General features: G+C 36.4%; 1 long non-coding RNA gene across 1 annotated transcript; it reads left to right on the plus strand.

The window, feature by feature from the left end:
* The first annotated feature begins 8,073 nt into the window (after nucleotides 1–8,073).
* Nucleotides 8,074–9,188, plus strand: LOC122027368. Its single transcript, XR_006124398.1, has 3 exons — nucleotides 8,074–8,524; nucleotides 8,713–8,818; nucleotides 8,890–9,188. It is a non-coding gene; the product is annotated as an uncharacterized LOC122027368 (long non-coding RNA).
* Nucleotides 9,189–19,133: the final 9,945 nt, after the last annotated feature.

Raw genomic sequence — 19,133 nt, forward strand, 5'->3', positions numbered from 1 at the left:
TGTTCTGAGATGCGATCGAAAAAATACAGGAAGTCAGGACTCGATGCATAATATAGTCCTAGATCCTAAGAGAGAGTGACCTTAAGTCAGTCACTACAGATGGCCTCTCCTCCCCAAAAAGATACATATAGATAGTATCTAAGGTGATATGGGAGTAGGGCTCACCACTACTAGGGTCACAAGAATGAATACACATGATGGCCTAGACTTAGTGCATAAAAGGGTGGGAGAAAACTGAAAACCCAACCAACTCAGTGCGAAAAATCACCCTATCTAGATTATTATAAAACTGTGCACATAGGTCATGATTAATTGCATGGTTGCACTAAACCAGCTTATCTAGTTGGTAGTGCTCAAACATCTGGATGATAGATGGATAATATTTAGTAAAAAAAGATCTGCTTAAATAACGACATTTTAAAGGAGCAAATTTATGCCTAAGGAACTCTATCCTCTCGGAGGAAACCTAGCAGTGATGGGATACTACTAGCAAGATCTATATTCCTTCTCTTCCTATTGTTATACATGAAAACATATAACAAAATAGAGAAAAACTGATCGAATAATTGAATATACCTAGGAGGCATTTTTTGGGGCTGGGAGAATCTGCGTCAAGGAGGGCCCTGTGAGTTGTTTCGTTGGGCATCATGAGATCAGAGGATCTGTTCATGGAAAGCAACTGAGGCGCTCTCACTGTGCCTCAATCAATCATTGCTCCTGGGGTGCTCGGAATGGGAGGCAATGTGGTCAGGCCCCATCGCGTTTTTCTGCGGCGCCTTTGGCCTCTTCGTGAGGCGCCCTATGCGGGTAAAATATTTTTTTTATTTATTTATTTATTATTTAGATTGAAATTGATTGATTTATTTATAGATTTAAATTGATTAGGTTAAATTGTTTTATTAATTAATTTAAATTGATTTATTAATTAAGTTAAATTATTTTAATTTAGGTTAATTTATTAATTAAGTTAAATTATTTTAATTAATTAAGTTAAATTGTTTTAATTTAGGTTGATTTATTAAGTTAAAATGTTTTAATTTAGGTTGATTCATTAATTAAGTTAAAATGTTTTATGTTGATTAAGTTAAATTATTTTATTAATTAAGTAAAATTAGGTTAAATTATTTTATTAAAAATTTTACCTAGGTCTATCTCACCAATTTCTAAGTTGTCAATCAAGGAACCTTATAGGTTTTTATGAGATGGTTCATTTTATCTTTGATTTAGATTATGTCAAAGGATTAATTTACATTTGGATTAGAGTTATGTTTTTCAATTAGTTAATTAAATACACATTTCAAAGATTAACTTCCAAGCTATGGCAAGACACTATGCCTTCTTGGGTATGAGATCATTCATCACTCCTAGACAAAGCCTTTCAAAGAAATTGGATATTCAATTTTCCTTTTGAAACCCCTAGGTCTAACTAGTCAAGTGTCAATTATGCTTAGGTCCTTATCTAGCCTAATCTAAGCATGTATAGTGAAAGCAAAAAAGGCAATCATTAAACAATTCTAAAAATGGTCTTCCTATTGGCTCCCCCTAGATCATAGCCTCGATATGGTCTATCAAGGTAATGGATTTGATCCTTGGGGACCCAATATTGTCTAAATCCAACTTGATTAGCCAAGTTCAACTTGAGGACCCATGCTTGGACTAATTTGCTATTTGTTCTGTTAACAAGGGATAAATAAGACCTGTACTTGCGCTTAGTTTTAAATCCAAATTCGGATATGTTGTAAACGGATCGCTGTTTTTCAAGAATCAGATCAAGATTCTTGGAACCTAGAGTAAACTATTTCAACATGTCCTTTAGTTCCTTGACTTGATCTATCAGGATAGAATTCTCTTCCTCAAACTTTTGGACTTGGGTTGAGGTTCCAGTCTGAACGAGATTAGTCAAGGAGCTAGGGTTAGTCACTTCTTTAAGGGATGTTACCTCCTTTTGAAGAGACTTGACCCAGACATTAATTTAGTTAACTTACGCAATAAATAATTAACTAAATTGTAAAGTTTTTCTATTTGACAAGTACTTACAGTGGGTTTCATCCCTTCAGAAACGAATACAGATTCATGGCTTCGCTCGGACTCAACTTCCGATTCACTCTTGGTCTCCGTTTCATTGACTTGTTCCCGGGCTATCAGTGCAAGAAAGCTCGTCTGTTCGAGCTCTTCATCGGAATCTTTAGATGAGGACTCGTCCCATGTGGCTTGTAGTGCTTTCTTCTTCCTCTGCTTCTTTTATGTTCGGACAATTGGCTTGACGTGTCCCTTTTGATTGCAGCCATAGCAGGTTACTTCAAATTTCACCTTTGGACTTGGTTGAGCCTTTTTGGACTGAACCACCCTTTTGATATCCTTCTTTGTGAACCCCTTCTTCTTTTTGTAGAGCTTGCGTACTAGGTTGACTAGTTCGGTTGCTATCTCGTCGTCATCGTCGTCATTTGAGTCCGGTTCTTCTTCGAACTAAGGTTCGATCTGAAGCTTCTTTCTTGCCTCTTTTGTCTTGCTTGTGCATTAGTCTGTTCATGCAACACCTTTCTCGATCGGACGTGCATTAGTATGTTCGCTCAGACAATGCAACACCTTTCTCGGTCGGACGTGCATTAGTCTATTCGTGTAATTCAGGTTCAAAGAAAAGTTCGTCTAACTTAATTTGAGAGAGATCCTTGGACACTTTGTAAGCATCAACCACGGATGCCCACAAAGTGTTCCTTGGAAAAGCATTAAGTGTGTACCTTATGATGTCGCGGTTCTCCACTTTCTGTCTGATTGCGTGGAGTCCATTCAGCAGGTCTTGAATTTGCGTGTGAAGTGGGCTCGCTGTCTCTCCTTCCTACATTTTGATGTTATATAATTTATTAAAGAAGAGATCACGCTTACTTACCTTTGTGTCAGGCGTGCCCTCGTGCGGCTCGATCAGTTTTCCCCACAGCTCTTTCGCCCTTGAGAATGGGCCGACTCAGTTCAGCTCCTCCTTTGTTAGTCCACATTGGAGGATGCAGGTTGCTTTGACATTGGCCTTGACTTTCTAAATTATGCTAGTGTCCGAATTCTCGCATGGTATCGGTTTTCCCCAGCCGTCGAGTGGAAGTGTGATCCTAGTCTAGATGATCATCCACATCTTGAACTGGGTTTGGAGGTATGACTCCATTCAGCCCTTCCAGTAGCCAAAATCCTCACCGGCGAAGAGCGGAGGGCGGGCTGTGTTGTAGCCTTCTTGATGGGTCATTGATCAAAATATCTTGCACACACACAAAAATAAAAAACTTGTTCCAAGACTCAGTCTTGGATTAGTAGTGCGTGATTAAGAAATTAAAATACAAACTCGAGTGGTGTTGCACTAACTTCGAGGAAAAAATTCTATTACGAAATAACTAGATCGGAAGGTGGCAATCTTACAGTTTCCAATCGACTCCGAAAAATTGAAAGTTACCACAAAAAAATGCTTGATTGGTGGTTGCACCAAATCGAAATGACCCCACTCTGATACCTATTATTGGATCAAAAGCGCTAGAGGGGGGTGAATAGCGCTCGTGTCTTTCCCTTTTGTTTTGGAAAACTTTTGAGTAAACGCAGCGGAAAAGTAAACAATGCAAACGCAAACACCAAGGATTTTTTACTTGGTTCGGAGCCTGGGGCAACTCCTACTCCAAAGCCCACGCTCATTGAGCGTTTACTTTGAGCAATCACTATAAGCACGAAATATTCTTTACAATTTAAGTACAATAATAGAGCAGTAGTAAAATCTTATACCGACAACAAAAAATAATAAGTTTGAAGCTCCTGGTCGTCAGGGTCTTGCTATAGCTTTTCTGGATCATCTTTTGAGCAGCATGGAGAAGACAGATTACAATTTCATTGTTGTTCCAAGCTGCTGCTCGAGACTGCCTTTTATAGCATGTGGAGGGTGCCCTCAAGCTCTATGAGGGCGCCTCTAACCCGCCGAGTCAACCACGCGCGGATAAGCTCTAACCTTCGCTGCTTATCTGCTCGAGGGCGCCTCCAATCATATGGAGGGTGCCCTTACGCCAGTGTCCAGGGCGCCCTCACGCCTTGCTGCGAGGTTGCTTCTCCAGGTTACCCGAGGCAAACACGTCCAATTCACTTCTTGCAAAATACGTTAGTCCAACATACCCTGTAAAACAAAGTTAGGATAATATAAACATAAAAGATAAAGAATTTGACGATCATCGGACTGTCCGGTTCTGACTTCATATTCCTTATCGGAAACCCTAGGTCGAACTGACACCTACAGTTCCTTCACCGGGGGGCGCGTCCTCACCTACTCCACTCAAGAGAATATACCTGTTGCCAGACCGGTCCTCCAGACTGACTAAACTTTTGCTCAGTGCTCGAGGCTTCAGGACTTTCCACTGGACGTCCACTCCATGACCTGCCCTGTCTTTAACCTGGTTTGCGACACCAGAACTTTCCACCTAGAGTCCACGACTCTAGGACTTTTGCCCGAAGCCCTTGACCCGCCAAGACTGTTCGCCTAGGGTTACCACCCCCTAAGACCTAGGGTTACCGCCCCCTAAGGTTTTCCACCTGCTTAACCGTAGTTAGGACTTTTGCCTAAGTACACTTAGGACTTTCCTGCAAGCTCATTCAAACACATTAAATCACAAATAACCTTAACTTTGAACCCTTTATCATTATCAAAACTAAGGTTTGATCATTGGATACTTTCCGCACCAACAAGAATTAGGTCTTCTGATAGAAAGAATTGATGTTTGCAAAGATAATTGCATGCTAAATTGGGGAGATGATGAAGATGCAGATATTTATAAATTCTATAATCAAACTAGGTACAAGAGCACTAAAAGGTGTCAACAGTGATGTAAATCATATACTCAGTTATTTTATTTGCCTTTAACTCCTAGGTTACAAAGCTTTATGCATAAAAGGTAACTATTGAACACATGACTTGGCATGTAAATTATCAAATAGAAGAGGGGCTAATGTGTCATCCATCAAATGCAAAGGAATGGAAAATTTTTGATAGAACATATCCAGAATTTGAGAAGGAAACTCAAACATTAGGTTAGGTCTATATGTTGATGGCTTTACTCCATTTGGCAAATCAAGAAGAAATCATTCTTGTTGGCCAATTATCTTAACTCCATATAATCTTCCACCTGAGATGTGCATGAAAATACTCTATATGTTTTTAACATTGGCTATGTCTGATGCATAAAATATGAAGAAGTTAATAGATGTTTATATGCAATCATTGATTGCAGAGCTGAAACAATTATCAGATGAAGGTTTTCCTCCTACATATGATGTTTATACTGATCAGATGTTTGTAATGATAGTTATTCTTCTTTGAACCATAAATGACTTTCTAGCTCATGGTATGCTATCAGGTTGGAATACCGCTGGGCTCTTAGAATACCCAATATGTATGGAGAGATTAAAGTCAATCAAATTGAAACATGGAAAGAAACCGAGTGGTTTTGATTGTCATAGATAATTTTTGCTACCAAATCATAATTTCAAAAAGAATAAAGATGAATTTACTAAGAATAGAATAAAAAAAATCCTCTGCCATTAAGATTAATAGGTGAACAGATTTGGTTCAGAGTGGTTAACTTTTCATCTATTATTGAAGAGTCACATGGTATACCATATGAATTTGGAAGTACCCATAAATAGACTAAACGAAGTATATTTTAGGATTTACCATATTGGTTTAGCCTTTTGATTCATCATAATCTCAATGTATGCTTATTGAGATGAATATTTTTGATAATATGATAAATATAGTGATGGATATTGCGAGAAAAACTAAAGACAATCTGAATGCAAAAAAAAAAGATATGCAACTCCTTTGCAAAAGACTCATTCTTGATGTCGATAAAAGTAGTAGGGGGTCAAAGCCAAAGGTAATTTATACATTGAATAAGGATTAAAGATGTATTATTTATGAATGTTTAAAATTATTGAAATTTCCAAATGGTCATATATTTAATCTTAGAAGATGTGTTGAAATGAAGAAATGTAAATTGATTTGGTTGAAAAGTCATGGCATGCAAAGGCTTATTTTTATTGCTTTTAAGGAACTCCTACTCAATTTTATATGGGGTGTCATTATAGAGTTAAATATTTTCTTTCATGATATTTTGCATCATATTATTTTAAGTCTCACTTTAAGAGCAAAAGGCGAAGAATGAGAATAAATGCTGAGGGTCCTATTGATCCAAATTTAAATTCATTTTCAATTTTTAACTACCTTGGTCGACCAAGCGGACCATGTAAGCAGAGATACGTGGTCAAGAATGACGGACAACACAGACATATATTTTACTGAATTATCTAGAAGTATTGTCATATTACGAGTTAGTATATATTTCCTATTTTTTATATTTCTTATGTCATAAATTATTTGTGTTATAATTTATTTTTTTTTATGGTAGAATTTTTCAAAACATATATTCTAAATTGTCGACACAAGAGTTTGATCGCTTATGCAAAGAAGAATTTACACCATGGTTCAAATCATATCTATGTAGATAATATAAATTTGGTTTACACATATATATACTTTTAAACATATTTATTTGACTTTAAGTTCATGATAATCAAGCTAGTACACACTTGGCTAGTATATTTTATAAATAGATATAATTTTCATACTTAAAAATATGGAATGGGAAAAAATATAATGAATAGTGGGGTTTGTGTTTAGTCATCCAATGATGAAGGTGCAAATAATAATTTTATGATTTACTAGATAAAATTATAGAGATAGAATATCCTCTCCCTCTACTTTTTTTAACTCTAAGTTGTGGCCTTCCAGACCATCTAGCCCAAGAATTCAGGCCTTGGAGGCCACACCTAATGTTGGGCTGCTGAGTTCATCAACTCAGGTTCCTAATTGAAGGGCTCAAGTACTCTAGGCTATATCAAGTATCAATGGTCTAGTAAGATCCTGAAATTTATAATGGTAGAAAAGCTTTGATTTTGAAGTCAAAGTTGATTTACTGAGAAAATTGACAATGTATAGTTAATTAGTTTTCTTTCATCGTAATAGTAATATTTGATTTTAATAATAATAAATTAGCTTACACTACAAAGAAAATAAAAGAAAAAAAAATGGACACGATCGAGATAATTTCAATTTAGCTTGTGAACCATTAGCAAATTCTAGTGATTCTTTCAAAACTGTATTGACGCTAAAGTTGATATTGTTGGATAGAGTTAACACTATAACAATCCGATCAACAAAGAAGGGGGTTCCATTTTGTGCAGCTTGTGTCATATGTCAGTTTAACTAAGTCCATGGGGATTCGGTGCACCACTTGTTTTTCAATGCAGGATGGATTTTAGGAGTTGTAACAACTTAGAAGCCATGTTGGTTTTTCAACGGAGCATCCCATTCTCAATCAGCTGGATTTTCAAAGGAAAATCCCATCCTTAATTAACGAGATCAGATTTCTTAATCCATAAAAAAATGGATCAGGGGATAATTTATTCTTAATTATGGTCAGATCATAATTATGATCCTGTCGCAATTGATTATGATCCCTTCCTAAGTTCATCATCCCCACCAGGTTATAGTTTGAGTTGGAACGACAGTCGAAAGTCGCTCGGAGGCTGCCGGAAGTGGGCAAGTATCCAGGTTGTCGGGCGCTGAGTAGGGGGCAGCTTCCGGACGACCTCCGGCCGTCCACTCCGACTCAAACTATAATTTGATGGGAACGATAAACCCAGGAAAAGATCGTAACTAATTACGACCCGATCATAATTATAATCCGACAACAATTGAAAGTGGTGCATCCTTAATCTATTTTTTTTTAGATCACAGGATCTACTCTCTTAATTAACTGAGGGCGAAATTGAAACCACAACTCTCCAAAACAACTAGTTCCTTTGAAAATGTTACAATCTAATGTTGCACTACAAGAAAAACGCATAGAAGTAATTTTTTTTTTTGTGTCTTTAAGTATTTTAAATCGGGTTTTTAAAAAAATAGTGTATATAAACGCCCTTTTTTTTTTGACAATAGACACTGATTTTAATTTATCTATGAAATTGTATAAGTAAAAAATGTTGTTACAAGTAGTGTTAATTTAATAAAAAAAAAAAACACGCTGCTACCACTGCCGGCATCTACTATCTCGCCTCTCTCCTCTCGTCTGCAACCTATTTCTCTCGCTTATTCTTTTGTTTTCTTGCCCTTTCGTCGCACTCGTTCTCCGGCAAAGAGATCAAAGAGGGGGTGGAGAGGCAAAACCCTCGTCTGTGTGTTCCGATCCGAGGCTATTCCTACTGGTTTGCCAACATGTGTTGGAAGGTGAGGTAGGGTAGAAAGAAGAAGGGGGGAGGGGGTAGATAGCGGCGGCGGCAACGGAGAGATGTCGACAGAGGAAGAGAAGTTGCTAAAAGAGGCGAAAAAACTTCCATGGGAGGATCGATTCCTTCATAAGAACTGGAAGGTGCGAAACGAAGCCAAGATCGATCTGGCCGCCGTTTGTGACTTCATTACCGATCCGAAGGATCCATGCCTTAGAGTTCGGTAAACCCTAATCCTTCCTTGATCCGAGTCATTCCTTTTTCCTTTTTTCTGTGTGCGCTTCCACCTGATCCATGGTTTTTTTTGCTGGTCTGAGTGGTGATTTTGTTAGTTGAATATTTTTTAATCGTCGGTACTTAATCTGAGCGAAACTATTAGGTTTTAATTTGTTTTGAAATTCTGGTGATTAGGTTCTTTCTTAAGAAAGAGAGTGGCCGACTCCAATGCGCTAGTGCAGGAGAAGGCGCTTGATGCCCTGATTTCATTTTTATGTGCAGTCGACGCCGATGCGGGAAGGTGAATGCTTTTTTCTCTCTGTGTTGACACTTAACCTACTAATGGTTAATGAATTTGTTGTTTTAATTTAGGTACGCGAAGGAAGTTTGTGATTCCATTGTTTCAAAATGTCTCACCGGTAGGCCAAAGACAGTAGAGAAAGCTCAGACAGCCTTTCTCTTGTGGGTCGAGTTGGAGGCAACCGAAGTGTTCTTGGAATGAAGATAATAACTTTCCTAGATGCTCTTCCAATGTTCCAAAGATATATTAAATTAGTTGTCAGGCATGAATTGAAACCATGTCTCTTATCATTGTGTTACATTTCCTGCATATGTAATATTTTTCCTCTTTTCTTGCATGGTTTTTTTACCGTATATCTTCAAGTTCAACACATTCTTCTAATTTGTCATACATCTCTAAGCCTAATATTACAAAATCTTGTACATTTTTGTAATTTCTTTGTGAAACCTCTTTCTATGTGTCTGAGCCTGGAAATAAAAAAATACTCAAATTTCTCTTGATATATTAAATCTGTATTCAGCAATTTTAATTTTAGTTTTTTTATTACAGAATGAGAGAATTCCCTAAATTTCATGATTAGGGGTTAATCTAATTATGGGTTTCAGGAGTCACAAATATAATACCAAATACCATGATACCTGAATTATTATATTAGATTTTTGTTGGCAATGCAATGTCCACTACATTTTTTGTGTAGCATATAGAATTAGAGAAAAGGATTCCATATAGTCATTTCTATAATTTATTCATTATGCACTTGCTAAATCAATGTCAAGAAAACTGCTTTTGGAAATGTCATATCCACTGCCATTTGTTCTAATTGGATCTCAGTTGGTTAGCCCATAGAATGGGAGAGTTCATTTCCAGACATTTGGAGTAGAATATTTGGATTGGATTCCTTCTGTTCTGCATGGAAAGGGTATAACACTGGGGATGAGCATGGTAGATTAATACTCTGATGCAAAAAAAAATAAAAAAAAATCATATTTTCAGTTGGGAGTAGATCAATTCTGAATTGTGTGAAGTCAACATACCTTCCTACCCTAATTTGATTCAACATATTCGTATCATGGCAAGCTTGAGCATTGATGATAGATCATGAGAACATGAATCATTGCGATTTGTCAAGAAATGTGTAAACATGTAAGTTTTTTTTTTCTTACCTTTGTTAAAACATGGATTTATTTTGATGTGACAATATAATAAACTCTTATATGCATGAAGGGCCTTGAAAATGTATAATGTGGAGGTGGGAAGGAATGAGAAAAACAACCAACATGAAAAGTTGTCAAGATATGTTCTTGTGATTAGCAACTGTTTCATTGTCATCGAAGGAGTTATTTAAATATTTATTTTCTAACATAGACTCCTTGACAATCGGATCCAGAGCAATATGGTTTTTATATCATGTGATATATGAAAGATATAATTGAAAATTTTGAAGTTGGCCATAAGGATTCACTTCCATCAATGGTAATAATATAATATCTTTCATTTTACATATTTGATTTGAAAACTAACTCATTAATATCTTTGTGCAAGGTTATTAGTATCTGCTGAATTTTGTTAGACTTTGAGCATTTCTTGGGGTTTCCCTTCTGTGTAGTATTATGTCGGTAGTAGTCAATTAGTCATGATCTAGTTGGACGATTCTTACTTTGTCACTCTATGTGTGTGTGTATGATGAGAAAGAGTTTGAGCTTACATTTGTATATTTGCGGCTGAATCTTGTTGTTTTACTAATATACTAGTTATCCTACTAGTTATGCCCTAAGGAAAATTTGTTGAATTTTCCAACAATATTTTTGTATCAAATTAAATAAAGTACTTAATCAATAATCTTTTAGTAATTAAAGCACTAAGGTCATCTAGTACATTCAAAATATCTTTTTGCAAAGTGATTAGTATATGGTTTTACTAATATATCATTTATGTGTTTTTACAGTTTACAAATCTCAAGTACTCTATAGTTGAAATTGATGAAGTGAGGTTCGAGTGGGCTGAATGAATGCTAGATTACATTTGAGTAGGAAAGATATTCAATTTTTGAAAGCTTTGGAGGATGCATGCAATTTAGGATAATTCCTAATTTAGTCCCTCATTATTTGACGTAGTCCCGATTTCGTCCCTAATTTTTCAATTGACCAAACTTAGTCCTCCAATTTTTGAACGTTTTCCCAAATCAATCCTTCCATCCAAACCCTTGTTAAAATAGACGGGAAGACTTATTTAACTGGTGTAAGTGACTAGTTGCTTTTATTCTTGCGTTATTTCCCTAATTCCGGAGTTGCCCTAGAAATCGTAGAGACTCACGTGTTGTTCATCGATGTAAGGAGAGGTAGCGTATTTTTGCTGCTGTTGTCATTCTTTCTCCTATCTACTTTCATTTCACCCTCCAATAGGTCTCCCCTCCCCTCCCCTCCCCTCCCACCTCTCTTTGTTATTTTGAGTTTAGCTTATCATTCATACAGATACAACTACGCAAGTACAGCTAAATCAAAAACCCTCCTTTGGTACATACTGGAGATTTTGGAGCAACTTCGACAAGTAAGGCAACTTTTGTTGTGTGTTTGCTCTTCACGAAGGGTTAATATCTGAGAACAATATTAACTAATAACACAATTGAGTAGTAACAATAACAAGTTCCATCATCATCACAAGTGCAAGGATTTAAATATTGTATCCATCTTCTCATATATCTTCGCAACTCTTGCTGCATGATCGCAATTCTCACGTTTTAACTCCAGTTGAGCATCTCGTAGCTTAGCAATTTTGTCAGATTCGTTAGGTGTTGTACTTGAATTTGAACTAGAATTTGAAGTTGAAGTCAAACAATTGTTGCCACTGAAAGAAAATGAAGCAACTGCGGGTTGGTTCGACTGTGTCTTTAAAAATGCACCATAAGCTTTCTCTGCCTCTTCTCTGCTCCAATATGATTTGTGTAAAGCACCACTAAATTTATTCACTTCATTATGTGTTTCTTCCCAACTATCATAAATACCAGGTTTACGTCCAACAAATACAATATATGTTTTGTCCTACATCAGAAATATATTTAAAAGAACATTATTTCCAATGAGAAAAAGTATAAATTACGTTAAAAGATTAAAATTTTCAAAAGGCTCGCCATTTTAACACTAGTTACCTTAAGAAGTTCAACTATGTTTGCATAATATAGTCAATACATAGTTAAAATTTTTAAATGTAAACACAAAAGCTACAACAAAATAATAGCCAAAATTACTTGACAGTGCTTAGTGAGGGAGTATATCTGTATATGGCATCATGATCAAACTTCCAACTGTACAAACTTTTAAAGCTTCCCTTTTTCACTTCGAAAACAAAATAACATAACAAACTAGCATATTTTTTATTTTGCAAAGTGGGGTACAGAAATTGAATCGACGTAGCCTCGTGGGAAGATTAGAAAGAGTAAATCTTTTTGAGAAAATGAGAGAAAGTAAAACTCAATGAGATTAAATTCTACCAAGTGCCTATAGCAATCAATCATTGACGAAACTCGATGACAGATGAATGATAAGCTTGACGAAACTCGGTGACAAATGAATGATAAGCTAAAATTAAAATAACAAAGAGAAAATGGTGGAAGGAGAGGGGAGACCTGTTGAAGGGTGAAATGGAAACAGAGAGGAGAAAGAATGGCAACAGCAGCAAGAATATGCTACCTCTCCCGAAATCGGTGAACAAGGCGTTAGTATCTCCTTCTAGGTCATCTCCAGAATGGGGAAATAATGCAAAAATAAAAGCAACACATAGGTCACTTCCATTGGTTAAACAAGTCTTCCCATCTATTTTAACGGGGATTTGGACGGAAGGATCAATTTGGGAAAACGTTCAAAAATTGGAGGACTAAATTTGGTCAATTGAAAAATTAGGGACGAAATCAGCACCATGTCAAAAATGAGGGACTAAATTGAGAATTAACCCCATGCAATTTTATGAAATGTAACCTGTGGATATTGACTTGATGTGTATCTCTACAATATCTATTAGCTTTTTATATTGCAGGACGAATATATTTATGTGTTTGTTACATCGATGGATATTGACTTGGTGTGTTTAAATACATCAGTGCATTGTTTTTATGATTTTCTTGGTGAATTTATAATATTAACTTAATTTTGTACTATTGGGAATTAGATCAATTTCATACTCTTGCTCGATCACAATTTACAAATAATAAGAAAAAAATAAGTGGTATTATAGTAGTTTTAGCTTTAGTGTTGTTAATATTACATCGGTAGAAAATCATTATCGAAATCGATGTCATTAACTAATATTACATCGGTCTTACATTGTTACTGGAATCGGTGTCATTAATATTACATTGGTCAAAAATCGTTGCCAAAACTGATGTTATTAATATATATTACATCGGTCTTACATCGTTATAGAAAACGGTATCGTTAAGTGATACTACACCGATTCAGAAACTAGTGTCGTTAAGTGATACTACACCAGTTACAAATCGGTATCTAAAATATCAGACCTTTTACAACGCCTTCATATACACCGGTCGATTTTTTCATAGACACCGGTGGAAAACTGTTGTCTATGAGCTTTTTTCTTATAGTGCTGGTTCTTGATTATTTAATTAGCATATAGGATATGGGATATGTTAAGACCGGTTGAGCTAGAGGGGGGAGGGGGGGGGGGTGAATGGCTCACATCAATTTCTTTGTCGACTTGATTTTGCTCAGCGGAAACTTGAAGACAATGCTAATTCTTGTATTTACTTGGTATTCACCTCCTCAAGGAGGTGACTAGTCCAAGGATCCACACCACAGTCACTCTTCCACTATGAAATTTCTCCTTCTCGGAACTACATCGAAATTGGAGAAACCATATAAGGTTTACAGCTCTCTCCCTCTCTCCAAAGAAATAGCTCACAACAACTACAAGGAAGAAGAAGAGGATGATTTACAAAGTTGAAATAGCTTCTCTTTGTAGAGTACAACTTGAAAATCTGGCAAGGAGGAGAGCTTGAATTTGTTTTTGAGCACTTGAGAGATCTTGATCACTTGAGAGCGCTTGAGAGCAATCGAACAGTATTTTTCCCATGCAAAATTCATTCTTTATATTTCATCCTTTTAAACGTCTTCGAAATATAGTTGTTTCTCTCATGGATGTCGCCGTGAATCGATTAGAGTACATCTCATGCCAAATGAACACTTGTTCCCTGGACTTTGTGCCTGGAGTTTTTTCATCACCGAGCTTTGTGCCAAAAGTCTGGTCCTCGACCTCCTTGGTCTTCACTTTGCCTTGCATCCGACCTTTTGACCTACAAGGGCTTCTTTTGCCAAGAATTCGGTCCTTGAACTTCTTGGACTTCTCTTGCCTTGCATCTAGTCTTTCGACCTACAAGGACTTCGCTTGCTAAGAATCCGGTTCTCGACTTCCTTGGACTTCCCTTGCCTCGCATCCAGTCTTCCGACCTACAAGGACTTCTCCTGCAAACTCGCAGTTAATGTTAGGTCCAATGTATTAACCTAAACTTAAATAATTGTCAATACATTGAAACTTTCAGGGCATAATTGCACCAATAGGATAATCATAAGAGACAAGGCAGGTGAACACATATGATCAAGGTGGTGAACACAATCTAGCTTTGGAGCCTCAAAGGATCCCAGAGGCGATCTAGTATATGTTGTGTCATTTATTGTAAAATAACCTCTAGTGCACCTCCTTCCAAAACTTTGTTGAATAAAGGTGATTCATAAATCAAATTTATATCATTACATATATTGCTGCCTAAAAAAAAGCATGGCTATCCATAAGTCAGTATATGACTACTTCAAGCACAATTGTTAGGTGCTCATGATCGCCTCGAATAAATTAGCTTCTTCAAGCGACGGGGCAATTTTTCCATTCCCAATATATACAATCAAGGCTACCCAATATGCTAGGGAAACCATCCTTCACTCATGCATTTCAAGAAAATATTGGATGTCAGCTGCAGTTGATCTTCTTAAGTATTGGTCCTCAAATACTTCATACACACATTTACAAAAGTTGATCAAACAGTTGATGTTAGTAGTTAAAGTAAGCCTTAGATACTCATCATATTGGTTAGCAGAGCTCCATATGCCAATTGATAGAGAGCCACTATGCATTTTTAATGTGGTGACAAACCCATCCTTCTCATTACATTGATTCTCCATTGAAAATACTCTAAATGATTTGGCAATTTTTTAGCAATGCCCAAAAATAACTCTCTCCGCATTCAAAATCTTTGCCAAAACATTTCATTGATATAAACTGGTTGATCAAAGAAGTAATTGTAGGATCGTGTGTACGTGAGAGGGGATGAATCACGTGTATTTAAAAATGAGTCTTTCAGACTTATAAAAAATAAGTGCGTAGTAAAATAAAATGATTAAGAAAGAAGGAAGAGAAATAAACAAGACACAACAATTTACTTGATTTGAAGTCTTTGGCGACTCCTACTCCAAGACTCAGGCCCTTTAGACCTTTCCGACAAGTAATTCACTATCAAATCACTTCTTTACAAAAGATAGGTAGGTAACAAGACTACCAACCTTAAAATATAAAATGCAGAAAGAAAGTGAGAGTAATATAAAGCAATAACTACTTGTTACCCAAGTCTAGGCTTGTTTGAGCACATAGCAGCGTTGTGTCGTGTTGGTTAGTCCTAGGAAAATGTACCGGTTTCACTGTACAAAATTTTTTTGTACAAGTGTCGAACCTTTCCTTAAATAACCTATTGTGTTCTTTAGAAGTTAAATTAGAAATCGCAGACGGAACTTAACATCATTGATTCCAAATTTAACTTATCTGTTCTTAATGGTTTAGATTTGAATCGCAAGCGGAACTTAACACTATTGATTCAAATCCACCTATGTTATTAATTTCATTAAATATTAATTTCCAAAATTGGCTTCCAGGACTACATGGCGAGATACATGGCCTTCTTGAATATGGGAGCAACCACCACCGCCTAGGCAAAGCCTTTTAAGAAAAGCTAATATTTAATTTCCTTAAATAACTCTAAGTTAACCAAAAAGAACAATCGAATCACAAATTCGAAAAAGAAGAAAACACAAACTCGAAAAATAAATTCGATAAACTAGATCTCATTGCCTCTTGTATTTAGAATTCTTACAAAGAAAAATAACTAGTATGATGCGGAAGAAAATTACTAGTTATACCTTCTCTTTGTAAGCTAATAACCTCGAGATCTTCTGCCATATTCCTCGTCTCGCCTTGGACGTCGTGTGGGCGACGATCCTCCAAGATGAACACCACCCAAAAGAGCTTTTCCTCTTCTTCTAATATCCGGCCACCACCACCACCAAGGAGAAGAGAGCAAAAGGGAAAAGAGAAGGGAAAGAGGGGTCGGCCACTTGAGATCCTTCAAGCAAAAGAATAAGAGTTGTTTCTCATGAAGCTCCCTCACCCCTTCTTTTATATTACTTGCCCAAGGCAAATAAGGAAAAACTTTTTACAAAAATAAATCATCCAAGAGTTTTTCCTTTTCCTTTTTAATTTTTCCTTTTATTTCCTTTTGATTGAATCAATCTCCAAATCAATGGTTGTGATCAATCCTATTTGGTTTAGGATTGAGTTTGGCCGGCCCCTTGCATGGGCACCAAGCAAGGTGGCCGGCCTCCATATTTAGGAATAATTTTTTTTTATAAAATTTTACAAGAAGAAAAAACTCTTATAAAATTTTACAAGCTCTCTCTCCTAGAGTTAAAAAAGGAAAGTTTTAAAAATTAAAATCATGTTTTAAAATTTAAAACTTCTCTTATAAAATTTCTTTTTTTAACATAATGATAGAAAATTTTAATTTTAAAACTTATCTTCCTTTTTTTCTTAAACCAAGAAGATGGTTAAAAAAGAAAAGTTTTAAAACTTTCAAAAGTCTCTATTAAAACATGTGACCAAATTCAAATAAGGAAAATTTTTAAAATTAAAATCTCTCTTTTAAAACTTATAGTTTTCTACAAAGAGAAGATTTTAAAAATTCAAAAACAACCCTCCTTGTTTGAATATTATGGCCGACCCCTACATGCTTGGTCACAAAAGCAAAGGGCCGGCCCCTATAAAGAGGATGTCGCCGGCCCTTGCTTGGTCACCAAGCATTGGACCGGCCCACTTCTTGGACACCAAGAAGAGCCTTACATTTGGATGGACTTGAGGCTGTAATGAGGCTACAATAGGTACCTAGAGGAGAAATTGGTTTTGGCCTTCCGATGAGCTTGAGTATCCCGTGCTCGCCCCGAACACACAACTCAAGTTCATCAATAATAACTCATTCCACTTGAGAGTTATTACCGCACTACCGTACCAATCCCAAATTACATTATGGGCTCCTTCTTATCATGAGTGTATTAGTCTCCCTGTGTTTAAGATAATAAATATCCACTAATTAAGTAAGTTACTGACAACTCACTTAATTAATATCTAGCTCCAAGAGTAGTACCACTCATCTTCATTGTCATGTCGGACTAAGTCCACTTGTAGGGTTTAACATGTCAATCCTTATGAGCTCCTCTTGGGGACATTCTCAACCTAGATAACTAGGACACAGATTCCTTCTATAATCAATAACACACACTATAAGTAATATTATTTCCCAACTTATCGGGCATATTGATTTATCGAGCTAAACCTCACCCTTTGATAAGTCAAAGAAATAAATATTAAATATATGTGCTTGTTATTATATTAGGATTAAGAGCACACACTTCCATAATAACTAAGGTCTAGTTCTTTTACTAAGTCAGTACAAAAAGAACTTACCTAAATGATCCTACTCAATACACTTAGAGTGTATCAGTGTAATTTATTAATTAAGATAAACTAATACTTAATTACACTATGACTATTCTGATGGTTTGTTCCTTTCCATTTTAGTCATGAGCAACTGTTTATAATTTATAGAGAACCGACAACATGATCTTCTGAGTGTGACACCACACTCCATGTTATCTACTATATAAATTAATTGAACAATTACATTTAACAAATAAATACAGATATTGACCAATGTGATTCTTTTATTTCAAAATTAAATGTTTACAAAAGCTAGGCTTTTAGTATACACTCCAACAATCTTCCACTTATACTAAGTCTGTCTATATTTTGTCAATGCATTTCCTAGATTCCTTTCAATAGAAGCTTTTCGCCGGAAGGGCCTTAGTGAAAGGATCTGCCAGGTTATCCGCTGATGCAATATTGGCGACGACAACTTCTCCTCGCTTGACGATGTCTCGTATCAGGTGGTATTTGCGCTCTATATGTTTACTTGCTTTATGAGCTCATGGTTCCTTCGAGTTTGCAACTGCACCGCTATTATCACAATAAATTGTGATGATCTTGGGCAAACCAGGAATCACATCTAAGTCCATTAGAAAGTTCCTGAGCCATACAACTTCTTTGGCTGCCTCAGAGGCTGCCACATACTCAGCTTCCATGGTTGAGTCCGAGACGCATTTCTGCTTAACACTCCTCCATGCAATGACTCCACCTCCTAGAGTAAACACATAGCCTGATGTAGACTTACTATTGTCCTTATCTGATTGGAAGTTTGAATCCGTGTAACCCACAGGGAGCAAATCGTCTGCTTGGTAGACTAACATATAATCTCTAGTCCTTCTCAGGTACTTTAATATATGCTTCACAGCAGTCCAATGTCCTTGTCTAGGGTTACTCTGATATCTGCTAACCATGCCCACGGTAAAACAGATATCAAGTCTCGTACATAACATTGCATACATAAGGCTTCCTACAGCCGAAGTATAAGAAACTGCCTTCATGTCCTCTATCTCCTTTGGTGTCTTCGGAGACATCTCTTTAGATAAGGCTACTCCATGCCTAAAAGGTAAGAAACCTTTTTTGGAGTTTTGCATGCTAAAATGAGCAAGGATTGTATCTATATATAAAGCTTGGGATAAGCACAACATTCTTTTATTGCGATCCCTTATAACTTGATCCTAAGAATGTGTGCACATTCTCCTAAGTCCTTCATATCAAATTATTTGGACAACCATACCCTTACGTCCGATAATACCTTGACATTGTTGCGAATTAACAAAATATCATCTACGTATAGTACAAGAAATACCACCACGTTTCCGTTACACTTCTTGTATACACAAGACTCATCCGGATACTGAATAAATCCATATGACTGGATTACTTCATTAAACCGGATGTTCCAAGATCTTGAAGCTTGCTTCAGTCCATAAATGGACCGATTGAGCTTGCACGCTAGATGCTCTTTGTCCTTTTCAATGAATCCCTCTAGTTGTTTCATATGGATGTTTTC

Source organism: Zingiber officinale, chromosome 10A, assembly GCF_018446385.1.
Source record: "Zingiber officinale cultivar Zhangliang chromosome 10A, Zo_v1.1, whole genome shotgun sequence".
In the NCBI taxonomy this organism is placed as follows: Eukaryota; Viridiplantae; Streptophyta; class Magnoliopsida; order Zingiberales; family Zingiberaceae; genus Zingiber; species Zingiber officinale.